Here is a 17,657-nt window from a genome sequence, read left to right as displayed (position 1 = left end):
ATCTTTAATCTTCACATTTAAGAGGTAAACAATACACATGGACTAGGTTACTACAGTGTTTTATCAATTTGCCCGTATTTTTTTTTCTCTCTAGTGTGTCACAGTCTGAAGGCTGTGCTGTTTTACTGTATGCTTATGACGAGTTGATCATAGGAAAAGACGAATCCACCTGCACTGAGGGCTCTTTGTGGCTGCTACACCAAATGGCACAAGCCGGATATTTGTGTGGGTACTTCATGTGTGAACTACCTAACTTGAAGCTCACTCCCATATCAATCCGCTCAGGCAGCCAAAGTAGTTGCTATGTTGGTGTCTCATATTGATGTATGCTTTTTGAGCCCATCAGCTTCTTGTACTGAACTTCAGCTCTGACCTAGGGTCCTGTAGTATACACAGATGCCATTGGTGTCCCAAGGGGGGGTCCCAAAAGAATTTAACACCAGAAACCAAATTGCAGCTGGATTTGAATTCTCTTTCTTCTGGTGGGTGACCATTAATAAGAATGTCAACTGGATAAAATATGTGTATTACAGTCAAGAGCACATTGCTAACTTTACTCGGGACACCTTTAAAGCATTGGGACAGCAAATAGACACAACATCAAAGATGGCCTGGCAAAATAACTTAGCTAATGATATGATTTTAGCAGAGCAAGGGGGCTTGTGTGTTTTGTTTGATGATAAGTGTTATACTTTAATTCCAAATAACACCGCTCCTAAAGATATGTTCACTTAGGTCTTAACCAAGCTGACTTCAATTGATCTGAGGCCAATGCGGGAGTCAATAATTGGCTTACGGGGTGGCTGCAAGGACTACTTGGGCAGTGGGGAGCCTTTTTTTATGAAGACTGGGGCAATTGTGCTGATGGTTTTGATCATTTTGGTGTTCTTTGGATGTTGCATATTGCCCTGTATTCATTTTCTAATTATGAAATACATTTCATCCTCTGTTAATCATGCTTTTGCACAACAAATCATGCCATTTATAGCTGAACTCATTTATGAGAATGCTGTTTTTTAAGCCTTGCATGACTATGCACCCATGTGCATGTCAGATTTGCTTTTTCACTATGGTTGTGCAATAATCACTAAAGGCAGAGTGTGTTTCTTGTTTTTGCTTAATGATATGCTAAGTTGTTCTTATCTGGGAGAGGCTGAGGGCTTCAGCCCTGATGCCAGTATGAGGAGAATAGGATGGGGACTTCAGCTTCTCCTAACTCTGAAACATTTTATCATATACTGTCTGTTTGTGTTGTTTGTGCCAGCAACAATCATGTGATATATTTATGTTTCAGTCTTTCTTTGACTGTTCAATGGGGCAAGAAAACAATGCAAGCTCTTATATCTACAAGCATAACAAAATAGAGAACACTGGTAAGATCTTCAATTATTTTACCAAACTGGAGGGTTGGGGTAGACAGCCCCCACAATCACAGGATGGTGATATCTGCTGCTACTGTGCTGTCAGGCAGCCAGTTGATTTGTCACTTGATTGATGCCACAGGTGTCGCCACTAAATGACTGTCTTTCCTCACAAGGCCTCTAGGTGTGTCCACATAGTAGGATCTTGCTGCAGTTGCATGACTTACAACTGTTGCCGTCTCTTTTGTGTCCTTTACCCACACATGCTCAACTGGGAACAAATGAGCCAGACTGCATTCTCTATGATGTCAGTTAAAATAATGGTTCTTTGAAATATGTCTGCTCCTTTGCACAACCATCACACTTCTTAATCATTTTTTGCAATGAGGCCAGGCCACCATACTGACTGTTTTGCCCTGTTTCTACACTTGGTGATGCCAAAGTGTCCCTCATGTATCTTAAGATGTTAGCTCTGAGTGATTGTGGTATCATAATTCTACTACCTTTTAGGACCAAGCAGTGTTGCACTGTGAGTTTTCCACTGCAGGTAACACTAGAAGGCCTGTCTACTGAAAATTTGTCTGCCCATCCATCAGTACAGAATTATTTCAATTGTATGAGGACTTTGTCTTTTTGCTGACGTGTGCTTATCTCTTCCAGGCATTTTTCTGTTGTGGGCAGATTGGATATCTCAGTCTCAACATAAAGGTTGGCTCCCTCCCCTAGCTGTGCATCATCTGCATTCTCAACTAGAGCATGGGGCAAGATATCTGCTGAAGCTATCTTCTTAACTGTCATGTAAGAGATGGTGTAGCTGAATGTGTGGAGGGAGCTTGTCCAAATCCTTCGACCCCAAAGGAACGAGAGGTTTGTAATTCGTTTCTATATGGAATGGAATGCCCGAACCTCTCACGTGCCCAGGTGGTAACAAGACCTTCCTTCTCAATTTGTGCATATATTTGTTCCATGGCACTCAATGCTCTGGAAGCATATGAAACAAGTTTTACATGCCTGTTCTCTTGTTTCTGGAGCAGGACTGCTCCCAGTCCATAGGAGGAGGCATCTGCTGACACAACTGTTTCAGCTTTCGTGTTATACAGTGCATGTCTAGGTGGAGTACTCAGCTCTCTGTTTATTTCATCAAATGCTTGCTGTTGTGCAGTTTCCTTTACAACATGTTTGTTGTCCTCAGCAGATCTTTTGGAGGCCTGGTTCGTTCAGCTAGGTTTGGTAGACATTTAAAGATGATTTACCATTCCTAAGAACCTTCAGACCTCACTAACATTTCTATGGTTCCTGCATGTTGGATATGGCTCTCACGTTGGCTGGATCTACACTGACTCCCACACCTTTAACAATCTGGCCAAGGAATTTCACTCTGCCAGTGTTTTCTCAAACACCAGCGCATCATCTATTTGGCACACTACTCCATCGAGTTCCAAGATCCAACATTTGGAACATGCGTTTTTGAAAATGCTCTGGCATGGATGAGATGCTGAAACATAAACGGTTGTAACGGAATCTACCAAATGGCGTCATTATTGTTGTGAGCTGCTTCAAGTTGTCCAAGCATGTGCTCCACTGCCAGCAGTATGTGCTGTTCTCTCTTAACTAAATTATTCGGTTTTATCAGGGGACCTAAATTATTCGGTTTTATCAGGGGTCTCGTTTTTTAATTTTTCTGCTGGTTTTTCGTTGCACGTTCACTGCATCTACATCTGAGCATGCACTTTCTCCCTTGAAATTATTTCTGAGCATGTCTTGCTGTTTTTTTACAAGTTTGCTTTGGCGAACTCTCAGTGCTTTCTGCAAGGTTAATTTTGGGTCCCTCTGTAGCTGCTCAGATAACTTGTTGTCACAAAGGGCTTGTAGAGGGCTTTTCCCAGTTTACTCCAGTATCTCATGGGTACTTCAAGACTCAAGACTCTCCTTTATTGAACATCTCCACCCCCATACAGCTGAAGAACTCCTACTACTAGTTGTCTGGTATTGTGCATCAACAAACTATTACACTTGTCTAGACTCCCAGTACTATATCCAGTTCCACTATTTCACCAGCTCCTGCAGACACACAGTGACAGAGGTTTTGTTAGTATGTGACAACAGAGCTCAGCATACAGAGAGACAGCACGCTTGCAGTTAAGGAGATGGATAGGAACTTTAAACTAAACTAAAACTCTACAGGTAGACTGGCTATAAATCAAACTTTTCTTTGCGAATGCAGACCACGCCTTGGTAAGTTAGATAATGATAGGAGGGGAACTCTGAGGAAAATTTGGGCTGGAGTTCAGTACGGCCTCTGTGGATCACGAGAGGGCCGACCCCCCTACCAAGATTGAGTGCAGGCGTGGACAAGGTGGAGGAGAAGGGGAGGAGGAGGGGTGCGAAATTTCGTCACGAGTGGGAGGAGTGAAGGAGTGGTATTTATAGGAAGCTGAAATTGGGAAGGAGGAGTTTAGGCGTGGTCTTTCCTCAAACTTCAGTTATGCCATAACTCCATTTTGCGAATGCAGACCACGCCTTGGTAAGTTAGATAATGATAGGAGGGGAACTCTGAGGAAAATTTGGGCTGGAGTTCAGTACGGCCTCTGTGGATCGCGAGAGGGCCGACCCCCAAAAATTCTGGATTAGATGGAGGCCAGCTGTTTGTGAGCTTGGCGGAGGTCCTGGATTTGCATGCGTATGTAGCCATGGTAAGCTTGCGAGGACCATCGTCCGAGTAGTTGGACCATATGGTCGGGGAGCCCTTGGCGAGTAGCAGAAGAAGCTGCTCCGATTCTGAAGGAATGAGCAGAAAATTGTTCCGGAGGGTAACCGGATAATGAAAGAACTAGGCGTAAGAGTTTGTGGAACCAGCGACGGGAGACCACGGAGCCGGTTTCTGTAATGAAAAGTGGGTCTGATTGTTGGGCGTTTTGAGAGAGCCTGAGTTGGAGTAGCTGTGCCAGAGGCTCATATGGGCTCAGATAAGAGTTGATTTTAAATAAGTACAAAGGAATGCTTTTACCAAACTGGTTTGTTTTGCTGTGTTTGATGTTGTAGATCATGGTATCTGAGTTTAACATGGTTAAGTCTGATAGGCAGGGATGTAGAGCAGGGTTGAAAGCTTCTGTTTGAGCTGTATATTCTGAACATCTCAGGAATCCGAAAAAGGCGAGGAGAAACAGAGCTTCTAATGTAGTGGATAGTTCTTTGGGGAAGAGACCAGCACGGAGTGTCTGAATGCAGTGGTGGAGTATGTCAGAGGTTAAGGGCAGCTGGCGTGGTGGAAGGCGAGGTTCATTTCTTTGGATTCCTTTTAGTAAAAGTATAATCTGAGGGTGGTTAGCTGTTGTGTGTTGGGTTCCGTTGATAAGCTTTGTAAAGAAATTGATCCCGACTAAATAGACTTTTAAGGTGGAAGAGCGAATGGCTAAATATAAACTGGCAAATGTGAGGTAAGCAGCTGTCGTTGACAGATTGTCTGAAGGGAACGGAATGCTGTGGAGTGCGTGGAAGCGCTGGAAAGATTTCCATCCGGACCAATAGGTTGACAGGGTACGAGGGGCAGAAAGAACTGCTGGTCAGTTGGAGGATTGAGTCTGAAAATGGAGGAATTGGTGTCGGATGAGGCTCTGCTTGACGTGCCAAGGCTTTGAATTTCTGAAATTGAAAACGAGAGAGAGAATCAGCAATAGCATTTGAATGGCCTGGGATGTGAATGGCTCGAAGAATAAATTGATGTTTGATTGAGTGCCAAGTCAGGCGACGTAAGAATGGCATGAGTGTCAGGGATTTAGATCGTCCTTTGTTTATCATATGAACAACAGCAGAGTTGTCGGAGTGGATAAGGATCACTCATCGTGTCCATTCGTGTCCCCAAAGGAGTGCGGCTATGACGACCGGGTAGAGTTCCCACAAGGCAGAGGAATCACCTAATTCAAATGAAAGCGAAGCAAACTCCGGAGGCCATTGAGAAGCGAACCAGCGGCCGCCATAGAAGCCGCCGAAGCCTATCAAGGGAGCAGCATCAGTGAATAGTTGCAGATCTTCAGGGACTAGGATAGCGTCTTCGTAGAAGAAAGAGATGCCATTCCATTGCTGGAGGAGGAAGAGCCAGAAGCGGAGTTCTGAGATACATGCGTCGTCCAAGGAGAGGCGGTGTTGAAGTGAGGGAACCGAGGAGGCAATGCTGAGGAGGTGGGAGATAAAAGAGCGACCTTGAGGTATTATTCAAATTGCGTAATTGAGATGCCCAAGAAGAGAGAGGAGCTGAAGCTTTGAGCATCGAGGCTGCAGCACAAATTCTGACAGGGCAGTAGCAATGCGATCCAGCTTATCGGGTGGAAGGGAAGCCTGAAATGAGACTGAGTCCAGCTGAATGCCAAGGAACTCAAGAGAGGTAGATGGACCCAATGTCTTCTCTGGAGAGAGGGGGATACCGAGACGCTGAAATGCAGAGGAGAGGGTGCGGAGGCCATACGCAGGCGGGGAGGAAGGGGGGACTGCCACGAGGAAGTCATCGAGGAGGTGAAGCACGTAGGGTAGTCTGCAAACATTCAGCAAGATCCAACACAAGGCTTTGGCCAGAGTGTCGAAAATCTTGGGGCTGCTTTTGCATCCGAAGGCGAGTCGAACTGCAAAGTAAAATCTGCCATCCCAGCAAACTCCGAACAGATGCCAAAGATCAGGGTGCAGAGGGAGGACCTTAAAAGCCGAGACAATGTCAGCCTTGGCAAGCCAAGCTCCACGGCCGGCCTGCTTGATGAGCGATATAGCATTGTCCACGGTAGCGTAGTGAAGAGAGAAATCAGAGCTAGGCACGAGGCTGTTGATGGATGGTTCTGAAGAGCCGTGAGGGGCAGACAAATAAATGATGAGGCGTTTCTTGCCGGAGTATTTACGAGTGGCGACGCCAATAGGATTGACACGATAGGTGGAGAAGGGAGCAGAAGCGAAAGGGCCGATCATGAAACCCTCCGAAACTTCCTTGGCTAAAAGGGAAGACACAACGTCAGGCTCGGACAGAGCGGAGAGGAGGTTGCGACATGAAAGGGATAAGGCAGGAAGCACAACGAGTCCAGGAGAAAAGCCAAAGATAAGGCCGTCCAGCAAATACGAAACGAAAGAATGATCAGGATGGAGGGAGAGGTCAGCAGCGAGAGCAGGGACATTGAATCCTCGGCTCTCGGCCGTGTTGCGTGCGCGGAGACTGCGCCGGAGCGGGCGGGGGATCCGGGGGCGAACGAATAGATTGACCTCTATTTGTAATTATTGTTGATGAGGGGTATCAAAATAAGATTTCTACCGATTAATCTTTTGACTTTGACACGAAAAAAGAACAGATTTTTAATAAATCTGGGGGCAGTCATGGGCTGGAAGTTTTTCTTAACAAATTAAAAAAAAAATTGGGGGCAGTTGTGGGAGAGAGGTTGGGAAACCAGTCTTGTGACCAGAAGGCTGCCAGTTCGATCCCCTGAGCCAACAGTACGTGACTGAAGTGCCCTTGAGCAAGGCATCTAACCCCCAATTGCTCCACGGGTTACATAGATTTATTCTTTTATTTCAACGCCATACACTGTCACGTGACTGCTGCGACATAGGATAAACACCCGTTTCAGGAGCTCTGCAAAACTAATACAAACTTTATTGTATGTATTTATTTATGTAATTATCTTACATTATTCAGGGTGGCCAACTGGATGTGTAGATGATTTTAGGGGTTATGATCATTGTATATGCATTTTAACTGTAATAACTTGTGACAATTCAACAGAATCCAGATGCTCGCGGTGTAAAAGGGTGAAAGGCAGTTTAATGGAGTTAACCAAAATCGTAGTCAAAAACCAAGCGTGTGTCAAAACCAAAAAGCAGCCACAAAACACAACGATGATCAGATCACCGTGTGAACTAAACCAAAGGGGTAAGACAAAGGGAAGGTCAAAAAACAGTCCAAAAAGGTCAAAAACACAGAACAGCACAAAAACCAGCAACAGTATCCAAATGGGGTAAGGCAAAAGGCAGGGTCAAGAACGAGAAACAAAGGTCAAATACACAATAGACAATAGATCAGAAGAAACGCTCAGTAGGTTCGTAAAGAATCAATACCTCGCACTGATCCTCACTAAAGCCTGGGCTTATAAGCTATGCTGTCCTGATCATATGATCTAAAACACAGGTGCAAAGAGTTAATACTCCGGAGAGCGAAAGCGCTGATAGGAGCGTGATGTATGGTCAGAAGTCATGTGATCCCCTTGAGGATTGTGGGTGTTGGAGTCCATATCTTGCTGTGATACTGGCAAATGCGTGACAGTCCCCCCCCCAAAGAGTCCGGGCGGACCTTGGAACGAGGACGACCCAGACGACCACCACGCACATCACCGGATCCTGGAACAGAGGCAGACCCAGAACTGCCTAGGCGCTGGACTCGCGGTTCCTTCTACTGGGAATTCCGTAGACGAGGCGGCAGAGAGCTGGTGAGCCTCTTGTGCGGTCGACCCCTGGGACGAGGAGCAGGTTTCTCTGGATGCCGACTGTGGAAGTCCGCAATGAGGGCGGGGTCTAGCACATCCTTAGCATCGACCCAACATTGCTCCCCCGGACCATACCCCTCCCAATCCACCAGGTACTGCAGAATCCCGCCTCATCTCAGCGAGTCCAACAACCCACGGACAGCGTATACCGGTGCCCCATCTATCTGTTCTGGTGGTGGGGGTGTGCCATCCGGGTTCGCCTCATCCAAGGGCCCTGCAACAACAGGTTTCAAAAGAGAAACATGAAAAGAACGCAAAACCCTGAATCTTGGGGGTAATTTCAACCTATATGTGACTTCATTGACTCGTTTATCAATTTTAAACGGTCCTATGTATTTGGGCTGGAGTTTTTTGCAACTTCCCTCTGGTCTGCGGAAGTCCTGGGTGCCATACTCGATCTCCTGGTTGAAATGTCGGAGTTGGACCTCTATGACGATCCGCTTTCTCCTTGTGTCGTTGAATCACACTCTCGATGCGTTGGTGTTTCTCCTCCCACACCTGTTCACTCCGATTCATCCATTGGTCCACTGCAGGCACATCCGTTTGAGCACCCATCCAAGGCACTAAGGGGGGTTGATATCCTAAAACACACTGGAAAGGGGTCATATCTGTAGTAGAGCTGGTTAGAGAATTTTGTGCGATCTCATATTAAGTATTCCGCCATATTAAGTATTCCGCCCAGTCCGAGGGGTTCTCGTAACAGAAAACCCTCAAAATATTTCCCAGTTCCTGATTTACTCGCTCACACTGTCCGTTTGTTTGTGGGTGATACCCTGAGGAAAGACTAACTGAAACCCCAATATGCTCAAAAAAGGCTGCCCATACCTGGGAGGTGAATTGAGGACCCCGATCGGATACTATATCCTCCGGGATGCCAAAAAAACAAAACACATGATGAAACAGAGTCTGAGCAGTCTGAAATGCACTAGATATTGCCACAAAAGGCACAAACCTCACTCCACGGGAAAACCGGTCTACTACTGTTAATATTGTGGTATATCCCTGTGAAACGGGTAGATCAGTGACAAAATCCACCGCGATGTGGGACCAGGGTCGGTTAGGCACTGGTAAGGGTACCAGTTTCCCAGCGGGTAGCGTCTTTGGTGTCTTGCACTGTGAACAGACTGAGCAGGAGGAAACGAAAAGGTGAATGTGTTTAATCATTGATTCCCACCAGTAGCGATGTGACAAGAGTTTCAGTGTACGTGTTTCACCCGGATGTCCGGAGGTGAGAGAAGAATGAGCCCATGTTATGAGCTGGGTACGGAAAGTTTCTGGAACATACAGTTTGTCTGGAGGGCACGGAGTGGGGATTTCTCAGTTAATGAGGGCACTTTTGATGTCTTCATCGATCTGCCAGCGAATGGAAGAAATAGTGACTTCTGGGGGTAGTATGTTCTTGGACGAGTCTAATGGGTTCTTATCTCCTTTGTAAATTCTAGAAAGCGCATCAGCTTTAGTATTACGGGATCCAGGTCTAAAAGTTATGTTAAAACGGAATCTAGCAAAGAAAAGTGACCACCGGGCTTGTCGGGCATTAATTCTCTTTGCGGTGCGGAGATATTCGAGGTTCTTGTGGTCTGTAATGACTGTTAAAGGAAAATTGGCTCTCTCGAGCCAATGACGCCACTCCTCCAGTGCGAGCTTAACAGCCAAAAGTTCACGGTCCCCGATGCCATAATTTTTTTCGGGAGCGGACAACTTATGGGAAAATAAAGCTATGGGGTGTAGCTTTGGTGGGGATCCTGACCTTTGTGATAGAACAGCCCCAACTCCTGTTTCTGAGGCGTCAACCTCTACTATGAACGGCTGCGCGGGGTCTGGGTGTTTCAAAATGGGGGCTGTGGTGAAAGCTTCTTTAAGTCTCTGAAATGCACTTTCTGCAGAGTCATTCCACATGATTCTCTTAGGACTACCCTTTAATAAGGGAGTTAATGGAGAAGCTATGGTGCTAAAGTTCCTAATAAAACGACGATAAAAATTAGCAAACCCCAAAAATCTCTGAAGGTCCTTCACGGAGGTGGGTGTGGGCCATTTAGCTACTGCTTCCACCTTGTTGTCATCCATAGTGACTCCATGAGGGCTAATGATATATCCTAGAAAGGATACCGACTGCAAATGAAACTCGCATTTTTCCGCTTTCAGGAATAAATTGTTCTCAAGGAGTCTTTGGAGACTGGAGCGAACATGTTTCACATGTGTCTCTAGATCAGGCGAGTAAACTAGGATGTCATCTAAATAGGCAATTACAAACTGGCCTAACATGTGTTGTTTATTTAGTGGCGATGGTGTTTAGATGTTGTGAAGAAAAACTCCGCCGATACTGAGTTGCCAGTAAAAAGGTTTATTACATAGTAAAACAGTATCATATCAAGCACTATAGAGTACCTGAGAGAGGATCTGTGCCAATTCTAAATGCCCCCCCCCCGAACAGACTGACCAACAGCATATATATATGGTTCTTGTTGTTGAAACAGGAGACAGAGCATATGGTTCTTTTTAAAACGATCTCATCTATTTGGACCTAAGAGAAGAAGGGAGAAAGTAAGAGGCCCTCTCCCAATGGACCAATTCACATTCCTAGCCCCTGCACAAACAGAGCACATAGGGCACTCCTAGATACTACCACCTCAACTTATTGAAAGAGTGTTTTTACCTTCTTCTATCAAAGGTTTCTTTTTAAAATATACTTCACATGTCCCTGAGGGTGTCATTGATGAATGCTTGGAACACCGAGGGGGTGATAGAGAGCCCGAATGGCATCACCTGGTATTCATAGTACCCCCTGGTGGTCAAAAGTGCTGTTTTCCATTCATCTCCCTTACGCACTCTGATCAAGTTGTAAGCACTACATAAATCTAGCTTAGTGAAGAATTTAGCCGCTTTGAGTTGTTCTAGTGCTACAGGAACTAATGGAAGCGGATAGGGATAGGCTTTTGAAATTTGATTAAGGGCCCTATAATCAATGCATGGGCGAAGTCCTCCATCTTTCTTTTTAGTGAAAAAGAAACTAGAAGCGATGGGGGATGTAGAGGGCCTGATGAATCCTTGTTCTAGGGCCTCCTGAATGTAAATATCAAGGGCTTTTTGTTCCTCCTGTGTCAGCGGGTAGACTCGTGCTTTGGGAAAGATGGGATTTTCGACCAGATCAATACCACAGTCGTAGGATCTATGCGGGGGTAATTTGGTGGCATTTTTCTTGTTGAAAACTTCCTTCAGATCATTATATTCGGGGGGAATCTCAATGAGAGTGTCAGCGTTGGGGCTTTCAATAGAGGTGGACAAAAGGGTATGGATGGAGTGATTAAACAAGAATGGGCACAATAGTCCGACCTTTTGGTAATGGTGTGTTCGGGCCAAGAAATTACAGGATTATGTTTTTCTAACCACGGAAGTCCTAAAATGATTTCAAATTCAGACTGGTCTAGAACTAAAAAGGACAGAGTCTCCTTGTGACAGGCACTGATCTGTACACCAACCGGGTGTCGATCAGAGCTGAAATGATAAGAGAATGGGGATGACATTATATAATGGCGGTCAACATTACAGATTTAGACACCAACCCCTTTGTGGGAACACTCACCACATGTCCAGGGGTCGGCGCCTTTGTCTTTTGTGGGCGGGTTCTGCACTCACGAACTTGATGTCCCGCCTTGCCACAGTACAAACAAAGATGGTTCTGCAAACGGTGCTGCCTTTCTTCTGGAGATAGCCCTGAAGAGTCACATTGCATGGGTTCTATGGACTCTGGAGGCTCTGGAAGAACCCTTCCCCGAGGCATTGCCTTTCTCTGTTCACGTGTAATCCTCGGTCTTGAGCGAGAGTGTAACAGATGATTCAGTTTAATTGCCAACGTAATGAGTTGGTCGAGGGTCAGGTCATCATCCTTACTAGCAAGTTCGTTTAAAAGTTCAGTATTCAAGCCTTGACGGAACATCACTAATAACGCCGCCTCATTCCACCCGCTGCTAGCAGCGAGAGTTCGAAACTCTAATGAGTAATCAACTACAGAGCGCGTTCCCTGACGTAGCTTACATAACAACTCCCTGCTTACTTTCCCTTCATAAGGATGATCGAACACAGTCTTGAATTGTGTGATGAATTGGGCGTATGTCATGTGGTGAATCGCAGTCCAACTAGCTGTGGCCCATTCTAAGGCTTTTCCGGTTAAACGGGATACAACAAAAGAGATTTTAGCTGAATCAGAACAGAGCATTGTAATAAAAAACCCCTACATTTGTCTGGATCCCCTTCAAACTTATCCGGTTTACTCACTGGGAAAGCCGCCCCTGCGTGATCTGCTGCCGTGGTGGTAGGCGTTGGATTCACTGCGGAATCTATGAGACTCATATTTTGTAGTTGTCCCGTCAAACCTTTAACACTCGTGACTAATTGGGCCAACTGAGCTTGTTGTTCCACCTGTTGTTCAGCTAGGGATTCGAGGGACTAAGTAACCCCGGACAGTACCTGCTGGTGACGACCCAAAAGCTGCCCTTGTTCGGTTAGAACCTTATGAAAGGCTTCCTGTTCCGCCATCTGCATAGTAGGCGAGGTATTCTGTGACAATTCAACAGAATCCAAACGCTCGCGGTGTAAAAGGGTGAAAGGCAGTTTAATGGAGTTAACCAAAATCGTAGTCAAAAACCAAGCGTGTGTCAAAACCAAAAAGCAGCCACAAAACACAACAATGATCAGATCACCGTGTGAACTAAACCAAAGGGGTAAGACAAAAGGGAAGAACAAAAAACAGTCCAAAAAGGTCAAAAACACAGAACAGCACAAAAACCAGCAACAGTATCCAAATGGGGTAAGGCAAAAGGCAGAGTCAAGAACGAGAAACAAAGGTCAAATACACAATAGACAATAGATCAGAAGAAACACTCAGTAGGTTCGTAAAGAATCAATACCTCGCACTGATCCTCACTAAAGCCTGGGCTTATAAGCTATGCTGTCCTGATCATATGATCTAAAACACAGGTGCAAAGAGTTAATATTCCGGAGAGCGAGAGCGCTGATAGGAGCGCGATGTATGGTCAGAAGTCATGTGATCCCCTTGAGGATTGTGGGTGTTGGAGTCCATATCTTGCTGTGATACTGGCAAATGCGTGACATAACTCTTTTAAAAGGGTATTTTGTTTAAGATATTTTACTTACCTTAATGCTTAATGGTAAAAAATAAATTTACCATTGTATAATGGCAAATTAATTAAACAATGAAAATGGTTTATGTAACCTAGGCAAAATGTATTGTTGAGAATTGTGAATGTATTGAAATAAGAGTACATAAAGAGCAAACCTCAGCTGTTTCACGGTTGGCTGGCTGGGGTGAAGACTTAAATGTAGTGTTATAGTTGGGAAACACTTTAGCAACATGTTGCTATTTTAAGGAACTTAGAAATAACGCACATGGGGCAGAGTTGGCATAGAAATGGGGTAGACAACAAGTTCCAGGTTTGATTGAATCAGCTATAAGGAAGCAGCTACATGACACATTTCATGTGCCTGTGGATGAGCCTGCAAAAAATGATATCTTGGCAAGTTAGATAATTTTAAATCAAGTCAATATATTATTGTATAATATTTTAGTATCTTTCATTTACTTATTTCTACACACTTTTACTTGTTCTATGTCAGTAGTATGTATCCTACACTGTTTTTCAATGTATGATTTATGACCTGATTTATGACCTGATTTATGACCCCTGTGTGACAGGCATGTCAGTTTTGATTGCCAGGTCATTTTTATGACCCCTCTATGACACGCCAATTTATGACCCCCCTCTCTGTGACAGGCCAGTTTGAGGGACAGGTCTGTCGGGGGTGGGTGTTTTACGACACCCCCTCACCCCACCCCACCCCCCCACCACCAACATTTGTGTTGGGGGAGCAGGGTGTGGTTTACATATATTGTATTTAAGCATTATTCTGACAGGCGGATTGCATGACTATTGCTGCAAAATGTCTTCTGCAAGTTTAAATCAGACTGTTCTTAGCGTTTCTACAGCAACGCTGACTGTTAGTTCTTGTGGTAGTGAAACCAAGTTGGGGTTTGCGCCGAGGAAGAGCCGGTATTGTGATGCATTTCGTTGCCGGTCTCGCAAGCGTTTCGGGAACGTTAAGATTAACCTCTTTGATTCTCTGGCTTATGACGTTTGTGGGGATGGTCAAACAGAATCACCGCCCCCCGCAACGTCTTTTTAAAGGGTCCACCCATCCATATCGAGGCATACAGCTTCAGTTTCTCAGCACTCAAGCCAACATGTTTGAGGATTTTCATCCATCAGGCCACCCCAACAACCACGGGAAATTATCAAGGGCCGGACGTTGATTACGCACCGCTCGACACTGCCAACGGTCCTGTAAACTACAGCCATGACGAACCAGCAGCGGCCAACGTGACATCAGAACACAGCATCTCGGGCCATTTCAGCAACAATACCAACACAGATGGCGATACAGCGTGCGGCGGCGATCAGCCAACACTATCCAACACATCAGACAACAACAACTGGTTAGACCATTTGTGTGAAGATTTTGCACGTGCAAATATGACTTTCCTGCATACACCATTTTTTACACCGGTACCAGCACGCATGGAAGATGATGAAACACTCGTCGAAGCTCCTGAATGCAGGCCTATACCCACACCAACTGAAGATGTGGATGGCTGAGTATGTGCTACAGGATTAAAACTTATAAAGTCTGCTGTCGTTGTAATCTTACAACATATCATAAACAACAAACTGAAGGAAACGTGTCTTGGTTGTGAAGTGGACCACCCCAGTCAACTTCGACATTCGTGTCTGTTTGAGCCGGATATTTTCTTCTTTGAAAAGTACTATGACGATATAACACAGACATTGTTCACGCCTGAATTGAAACATGCTATCGCGGGGCTTCTAAAGTGTTTTGGAATAACTCTGCCTCTTCAAAAAATTCAAGGATGTGCTGAAACAGTTGTCTGTTAATTGTGGAGCGAACCATACATTGTAGAAAAGTTGCATGAAATAAGAGAAAATCTGGTTGATAACATATCTGGGGAGTTTGTCGCTGATACTGTTGATTGTTGGAAAGCTGGTTCATACGCCTGCATTCTGTTTAAGACAAATGGGGAATGTTTGTGGATTCCAGGGTCCATATGAACTACGAATTGACTAATTTGTTGTATAAATGTATTGAGGATTGTGTGGTCGATTGTATACTCTTTAATAGTGTGTATGAAGTTGAAGCTAAACGTTTGCAAAATTTCAAGAATCAAATGAGTATTGTCAAATCATTGTCAGATGATTGGTACAACGTAACACAGTTATGTCTAGATTCTGACAAACCGCCTCATGTAACTGTCAGGAGGTTACTGTCTTTGATGCCTGAGAGTAACAATACAATGAAAATCAGTCATGTGCTTTGTCTGTGTACATATGTATTAGATGTTTGTGTCTTAAGTCTTTCAGCAAATAAACCAATTAATGTTTGTAAAGTGGTTGAAATACTTGTTCAATACTTGGTTGAGAAAAATGTTGATGTATGTGTGGAATTTCTTGAATTCATTGATGCATTGTGAGTTGTGAATAAAACAGTAAATCAAACAAAATTTTGGGTCATTATTTTCAGTGATGGCATCTGTGAACATGTCAGATCTTATGAGAGCAGCTTATTACACACCTTCAAATTCTGGTTCATTAGGTGGTAAAAACCGTTTGAAACAGGCTGTTTTAGAGGATAAAGGTGTGCGTCTGTCTGATCAACAGGTTTCAGATTGGTTAGCGGGTGAAGATGCATACACCTTTCACAAACCTACACGGCATAATTACAGAAGGAACAGGGTGGTAGTATACAGTATTGACTCACAATTCCAAGCCGATCTTGTTGATATGAACGCAAATTCTAAGGAAAACGATGGTTATAAATATATGTTGACGTGTATTGACGTATTTAGCAAATATGCCTGGGTCTGGTTGTTAAAATATAAGTCAGGTTTGGAAGTCGCTAACGCGTTTGCGTCCATACTAGCCGAGGGTAGAGTGCCTCAAAAATTACAGTCTGACCGGGGCAAAGAGTTTTTTAACAAACACTTTCAAAACCTGATGTCAAAAAACAAAATTACGCATTTTGCTACAGGTAGTGAACTAAAGGCTAGTGTTGTAGAGTGTTTTAATAGAACTCTAAAAAGTCGTATGTGGCGATATCTAACGGCGATATCTAACGGGTCACCACAGAAGTATAAAAATGAAACCAGCTGATGTGTCCAAAGACAATGAAACTATTATGTTTAAAACGTTGTATGGTGTGAGAGACGGGCTAAGCAAGAAAACTGTGTTTAAGTACAAGGTGGGTGATGTTGTGAGAATTTCTAAAGTCAGGGGTCCATTTGCAAAGGGTTACGAGGAGAACTATACACATGAATTTTTCACCATTTCAGAGTGTATCCCTCGTCAACCACCTGTTTATAGAGTGAAAGATTATGATGGTAATCTTATACAAGGTTGTTTCTATGAAGAAGAGTTGCAAAAAATAAATGTTCCTCAAGATAAAACATTCAAAGTTGAAAAGATTTTAGAGAAGAAAAAACAGGGTAAAAAAAATATGGTTTTGGTGAAATGGCTGGGATGGCCTCCCAAATTTAACAGTTGGATTCCTGAAAAAGGATGTAGTGGATATACAAAAGCCTTAAAAGATGTGTCGCTTTTGTGAATGCATTCATTACAACAAATGACAAACATGGGTGACAATGGTTTTTGCATTACTATGCCTTGCAATTCATCGATGTCGGTATACCCCGACAAACAAATTTCTAATTACAGAACAAAACTGGCAAAACCAATTGATTTAAAAGGTGACTGGGACGTGGGTGTTTTAGAGTTTCAGTACCCACAGACGTGGAAAATATTTGATGAAGATGACGCAACATTTATGGTCATCGATAAAAACACTTCAAAAATAACAGAAATAAAATTACCTGTCGGATATTATAAACACATACCCATGTTGATTGGAGACTCCTTTGTGCCTCTGTTAAGATGTGTACATATATCAGGGGACATCCACAACATTGTCACTGTTAGATACAACAAGCCGCAGTACGTGTCGGCAACTAAGACGCACATTAGCGACATTACAATAGAGGTGAAAACTGATCAAAACCAACACGTCAATTTTTCATACAGGAAAGTGGTTGCAAAACTACATTTTAGACCTGTAAAACAAACAACCGGGTTTTAAAATGGATGCATTCAATGCACACGCTATGGACCCTGAATGCTATGTTTCTTACTACCAAAATCAAGCGGGCGGCGTCATGCCTGGTCATGCAGGTAGTCCAGCTATGTACGGAGCTGACTTTGGCGGTATTTTAAGAAATTTATTCAGAATGGCTATACCGTTGTTCAAGAGGGGGTTTAGTATAGCCAAACCGCATCTAAAAACAGCGGCTAAAAACATTGTAAGCGATATAGTCAGCAACGGTTTGACACATGCTATGCGAAACAACCAGGGCAGTTCAGGCATGCTAGTAATGGCACGAAAATCTGTGAAACGACCCCCTGGAAAGAAGCGTGGTCGCCCTGCTAAGAACACCAAGCATGAGTTATAATATGTTAAACAAATAAATACATAATGTAAGGGTTCAGCCGGCCCCGGCTGCCGGCAGAGGGCAGCGATGGCAGGGTGTCCAGCCTGCGCCGCCTGCTGCCAGCAGAGGGCGACAGCGGCAGGGTGTCCAGCCTGCGCTGCCAGCTGCCAGCAGAGGGCGACGGCGGCACAGGGCCATAGCTTCAGGGAACTCCAA

The 17,657-nt window shown here is 44.3% G+C and overlaps 1 pseudogene; it reads right to left on the bottom strand.

Moving 5' to 3' along the window:
* Positions 1–3,667: 3,667 nt before the first annotated feature.
* On the bottom strand, positions 3,668–8,428 carry LOC118807659 (annotated as a pseudogene).
* Positions 8,429–17,657: the final 9,229 nt, after the last annotated feature.

Source organism: Colossoma macropomum, unplaced genomic scaffold (genome assembly GCF_904425465.1).
Source record: "Colossoma macropomum unplaced genomic scaffold, Colossoma_macropomum, whole genome shotgun sequence".
NCBI classification, from domain to species: domain Eukaryota; kingdom Metazoa; phylum Chordata; class Actinopteri; order Characiformes; family Serrasalmidae; genus Colossoma; species Colossoma macropomum.
This window is presented reverse-complemented; position numbering and strand designations above follow the sequence as displayed.